This window comes from Crassostrea angulata, unplaced genomic scaffold, assembly GCF_025612915.1.
Source record: "Crassostrea angulata isolate pt1a10 unplaced genomic scaffold, ASM2561291v2 HiC_scaffold_45, whole genome shotgun sequence".
NCBI lineage: Eukaryota > Metazoa > Mollusca > Bivalvia > Ostreida > Ostreidae > Magallana > Magallana angulata.
In genome coordinates, this window is record NW_026441600.1 from 52,995 (window position 1) to 59,505 (window position 6,511).

The 6,511-nt window shown below is 33.4% G+C and overlaps 1 long non-coding RNA gene across 1 annotated transcript; it reads left to right on the top strand.

The window, feature by feature from the left end:
- Positions 1-2,053: 2,053 nt before the first annotated feature.
- On the top strand, positions 2,054-3,639 carry LOC128168737 (uncharacterized). The gene is made up of 4 exons (XR_008241442.1): positions 2,054-2,216; positions 2,378-2,436; positions 2,590-2,727; positions 2,832-3,639. It is a non-coding gene; the product is annotated as an uncharacterized LOC128168737 (long non-coding RNA).
- Positions 3,640-6,511: the final 2,872 nt, after the last annotated feature.

A 6,511-nucleotide genomic window follows, 5' to 3' on the forward strand; every position in this document is an offset into this window, starting at 1 on the left:
CAGAGGGAGAGATCTTTCATAAGGAAATAACTTTTTCCTGAAAATCCTTCTCTCATTGTAATACATCTTCATTCTTTCTTCCTTAATTAGTGTGCCGCTGTGAAGATTCGCTACAATGGCTATGCGTTAATGCAACGACACAACATACAAGTTTGAGGATATAAATGATTTGAAATTTTCTCTTTGATCTTGATTATGCCCGACTAATATTATTATCTCATAATACTAACAGAATGATTCATTATTCCTTAAATAACTTTTATTTAAAAGGAAAGGTTAGGTATAAGACATTTATAGTAACATAAATAGACTTAAGTTTGTATTCAATATAGACTCTATCTTATAATCTCATCATTAGCTGTAAAAGCTGAGGCGTTTTAATTCAACAGACCGAACGCTCGCAGTCGCTCTCCGAAATTCCCTTTACCTGCAACATGAATTTTGACAAAAGCTGGCGAGCACTCGCTCTGTTGAACAAGCCTCTGGTGTTGTTATGTGGACAGTTTTAATTCCCCTGCACGTGCATTGAGGCATCTCGGTGACGTCAGCAAAACCACTTTAATAAATTTGTTACAATTTTATAAGGAAATAAAATCTACGTTTGTTAATGGGATAATAACATATGTATTCGAACCAAAAAAGAGTAAAGAAAAACTTGAAAATTGAGCTGCGAATGATAATAAGTCCAAAGATTCTAAAATTGTGCTCGTGTGCGAGCTCATGCCTACTGTAGAGGAATGCATGTGTTGGAAACACTGCAATTACACTGTTAGGAATATCGGAGAGCTAGGATGCATATAATTACCAACGACTAATTTATATATCAACTCTGTACCAATCCATCATTTCAAACTCGTTTATTTAAATTATGATAGTTAAGAATCAGCAAAGACGTGCACAAAACATTCATCTAACAACTGAGATTAATTTATATAAATGCAGATACTTTGCTATTAACAAATATACCTATTTATACATTGATAAAACAGTAAACATTTCCAGTCATTATATTCTTCCTATATGTCTACTATATATCAATGCATCATTATGGTAAAATACGAATTTAAACATTAGGCGAAATAAAGCATCACAGTGAATACTAGTTTTGAAAATACTGACCTTGTTAAGGACTTTTCTAGTGTAAAAATAAATGCATAAAAAAATCAATTTGACAAACATTTATTTTAATTTGTGTAGCATTGATGTACAATTTTAATCATCTCAGACAGTCCAGATTGACGGCTTATCGCCAAATGCAATTTGTTTTGTTGGAGGTACATGTAACAGGTTAGAAAAGAGAATTTGTTTTGAGTGAAAAAATGTTGGTTTGAAGGTAGCTTTCGATATCATGCAATACAATATATTGAAATAAAAACATTTCAAAGATTGGACATACATGTTTTTTTATCATACCTTGCTAGCATAATTAAATAAAGAATAATAACCAATATTCTATTCATAATAACATGCACATATGGTACATGTATCGCACTGCATCAACTAGATGTATACTTATAAAAATCAGTGTTAAACTTATAGTATGCATGGTCATACAATACCTTAAACCTCGACTCAAGTGTTGTTACAAGGCTAGCCCTTTTTTAAGGTTTTAATGTCGCAGTATTTCCCTTTGACCTTGCTAAACCATTAAGCAGGGGTTTGGTATCGCAATAAATAAATCAAAATATAAATAAATAAATAAATTAATAAATAAATAAATAAAGATAAAAAAAATACATTTAAAAAAACATGTTCCACTTCACTCGCTTATTTGTGCATCATAAAGCTGGACAAGCTTCCATATTTTAAAAACACATTAATGTTAACTTCCCGATATGTTGATCATAAAGTTAAGAAAAAAAATAGTGGTCAACATCATGTTTCTTGAAAATATAATCATTTCATCTCTTCTTTATTTTGCCCAACCTTTCGATTTAACGCAGGATTTTAGTGACACAAATGTATGTTACATGTATTGAATAAATCGTAAAAGCAGGAAGGAGGAAGTTTTATGAACATGACTTTTTATTCTATGATCCTAGAACATTTGCTTTAATTTAGGTAGTCTCTTCGATATAACAGACCTCTTTGATATAACAATATGGTCTGTCTGCAACTGTGATGAATTGCACATTAGTGTATAACAGTTTGACATTGATGTTTCTGATGATAAACATTTCCAGCAATGATTGCGAAGCCATCCCAGAATGTAAAGAGTAAGACGAGTTCATTTGTTTTGGTTACATTTGGATTATTCTAAGTGATACAAAATGTTCTAATAAAATGGAGAACATTTAATTTTAATTGTATTAATTATTATCTTTTGTTTTTTCTGCAAAATATTAAATATTTTGAAGATATATTCTTTTACTGAAAGGAACTTTAAAGGATGTTGTGAAGGCTATTTGTTTAACACGGCGACCAACAGATGCGAACGTAAGTCAAATTATTCAAATGCAATAAAAACATTTGAGTTATCGCCATTATAATTGTCAATGTAATCTTCAATGTAATCTTCACTATTCAATAGAACAGCAGTAAAGTTACACTGTAAAACATGTAAATCAAGAAGTTTTTTTTAATTAAAAGTATGTATGCCAGGATACAGTGGACTGAATTGTACACTTAGCTGTCCTTATCCTTTATATGGATACCGATGCCAGGGATATTGTGACTGTAGCAATGACACGTGTGATGTATCAACAGGATGTAGAACAATCACATCAGGTATTCTACAATTCAGTCAGATATTCTGTGGAGTAATTTTAAAGTAAAAATGTTGCCATTTATTAATCTTAATATTATTTGTACCTAAATATTTTCATTTTTAGCACCTCTAGATACACTATCCAATGCACCCAACCAAACTTTCAGCAATGTAATGAATAAAACGGAGACAATTATAATGGTCCAGTCAGATGTAACAAGCAGCACAATTGGTACACGCATTCCTGCTTCTAATAAAACCTTACATATTTTAATAATACTCTTTGGTGGCGTTGACATTATATTAATATGTATTCACTCAGCAATTTGTGTGTCTGATCGACGAAGACAGAAAAGAAATATCGCAATGGAGAACACAAGGAATATACCCGGAAAAAATTCAACGTATGAAAATGTGGAAATTGCACATGTATGTTAACTTTATAAACATGACATTTATTAACATTGACCTTGCTTCTCTAAGTCTTAATAACACACATAATGTTTTTGGTTTTACAGTGTTGAAGACTTTATCATGAAATATTTACATTTTCTCATGTTTTTGTCTGTGATGACACTACGAATCGATTTTGGATTGTTGTGTCCAGTTAATTCAAATGACGTATTGTTGGGGCGAAAGGAGTGTTTTCATTGTTAAACAAATTGTCATATACATAAATTTGTAAATTCTTGTATTACAAAATCTAATAATTACAATGTAATAAAGTTTAAGTTTAAGTGCATTTGAAAATGTTTAAATGTGGTTTGATACTAAGTACTTTAATGTCTAATAAACATTGATACTAATTTTTTTTTTAATTAACAACCCATTTTAGGCACTTTAAGTCCAAACAAGCGGATATAAACTGTAATTAATTTTATATTATGAAGTTCATGTCAGTAAATTAAAAGCAACGTTTCCCTCAAAATAAACCCAGAACACTAAGCTTTATGTCTGCTCATTATTCATGTAATTATTTTTCCGTTTCTAAAGTTTCTTTCATATTTTATTGATCACATTAGACTTTTAAAAACATGTTTCAAAATAGAATGTATTAAACATTGTATGAAATCGTGATTTAATCATCCATGCATTTTTGGAATTCTGTGGAGGGTATACCTAAGATGCCGTGAAAAATGAGGGTGTTAATTTCCCATTGTGACACGTCTTGGTTACCTTTACTATAAGATTTGTCTGTGCTGTATAAACGATGTAGAACATTTTTGATGGACGTTTCTTATGCAAATGAAGTACAAGCGTTCTGTACCCGAGATAAATCACTGATAAAACATTGCTACATGTTCTTTTTGGATTATACTGACAACATTAAGCAGAAAAAAAACATGTATAAATCGATAAACAAACTTTAATGTAGCTGATTGGCAAACCCCTCCCCCCAAAAAAATCATGCAGGTGTTTTGAATTTAATTTCCAATGCTAAATTTGGAGTTCCAATTGGCAAACAAGAGGCACATGGGCCTCATTTCTCACCTGAGGAACAATAGGTATGATAAAATCAGCTTAATGGAGTCATAATACAAACTATCTGGACAATGTACAATAATACATGTAGATCCTGTATAAATAAAATTTATTTTCCCCACTGGATATTCTTATGTTTATCATCATTAGTCCCTTTTCTAACAGGATGATTTTATAGCCATATCACATGTTGAGTGTTGCATCCTTAACAATTGTTTACACATGTAGATGGGAAATTAAGCTACATCAAACTCTGAACCTTCTTGTGGGGCCGAAAAATTGTCCTGGGGCCAAAGTCTTTACAATTATAAAGAATCATCCGGCTGATAAGTTTCTGAGAAGAAGATTTTTAAAGGTTTAATCTATATATTCCTATGTAAAACTTAAACACCCCCCAATGTAGCCCCACCCTACCCCAAAGGATCATGATTTTCACAGCCTTGAATCTACACTACCTGAAGATGCGTCCAAACAAGTTTCAGCTTTCCTGGCTGATTAGTTACTGAGAAGATTTTTAAAGATTTACTCTATATATCCCTATGTGAAACTTTAACACCTCCTCTAATGTGGCCCCACCCTACCCCTGGGGATCATGATTTTCACAACTGTGAATTTACACTACCTGAAGATATTTCCACAAACGTTTCAGCTTTCCTGGCTAATTAGTTTCTGAGAAGAAGATTTTTAAAGATTTACTCTATATATTCCTATGTTAAACTTTGAACCCCCATTGTGACCCCACCCTACCCCAAGGGATCATGACTTTCACAACTTTGAATCTACAATACCTGAGGATGCTACCACAAAAGTTTCAGCTTTCCTAGCTTAATGGTTCTTGAGAAGAAGATTTTTAAAGATTTGCTCTATATATTCCTTTGCAAAATTTCGACCCTCCATTGTGGCCCCACCCTACCCCCTGGGGTCATGATTTTTACAACTGTGAATTTACACTACCTGAGAATGCTTCCACACAATGTTTAAGCTTTCCTGGCTGATTATTATTTGAGAAGAAAATTTTTAAAGATTTAATCTATATATTCCTAAATAAAACTTCGACCCCCCCCCCCCCATTGTGGCGTCAACCTACCTCCGGGGATCATGATTTTCACAACACCTGAGGATGCTACCACAACAGTTTCAGCTTTCCTAGTTTAATAGTTCTTGAGAAGCAGATTTTTGAAAATTTCTCAAATTGCTTCCTTAATTTCTAATTACCTCCCTTTGAAAAGGGGTGTGGCCCTTATTTTCACAACTTCGAATCTCCTTTGCATGAACATGATTTGTGTCAAGTTCGGTTGAAATTGACCCATTAGTTCTTGAGAAGATGTTGAAAATGTGAAAGGTTTACGGACAGACGGACGACACACAAAATGTGATCAGAAAAGCTCACTTGAGCTTTCAACTCAGATGAGCTAAAAAGGCTTTGTTTGAATTTGTGAGATCCTGGAGAATGTTTTCACATGTAAAACGTTCAGATTTAACTTTCTCTCTCGGGAGATCGGTATCACACGCTGGTTTGTTCATATGTGGATCCAAGATCTTTGACACGTCCCTGTCGATCTGTTCACTGCTTCTCTTCTACTTTTTACACTTTTCTCGGCCCCATGACCAGTGCGTCACTTGATTTTCTGCTCAGATACTCCATTCATGTACAACTGCGTAGCACACGCACGTTTTCCACTATGATTACTGAAATTTTCTTTTAATCCACCATTCTGAGGTTCGTTTTTAATAAACGACTTCAGTTTATTTACTCCAACCACCTGCTGTCCGACACGAATCTGCTTTTTATCTGTAGGAGGTAATGGCCGTCTATAAACTGCACCGGTGTATAGTAGAATAATGACCCCGTAGAATAACGACCGGGGGTCATTCTTCTAAGTAGAATTTTGAGACCATCCTCCCGGTCATTATTCTCCGCAGAAAATGACCCTTTTGCCTGAAGGATAAGTGTCATTTTCGTAAACATGAGCAAAATATACATGAAGAAAAGTGATCCCTGTAGAAAAATGACCTTATAGATAATAGTTTTTCAGAATGATTTTATTATTTGTGAAATAATCTTTACAATATTGTAATTTTTACTGCAGTTTACAGAAAGTAACCGAAATCATCATTCATATACATAATGTTTTACGGTGTGTCCGTGAGGGCGAGCGCAGAAGGAACCACACATCTGTCATCATTGTTAAATGCAACTCGTTGACTTGCCTTAACCAAAACACTTGGGCTTTGTTTTAAAACTTTTACCGCCGCAAGGAACCCAAAGTTATAAATCTTTTATTCCAATGGTCCCTTCCAAGGCTTATACACTTAAATAAA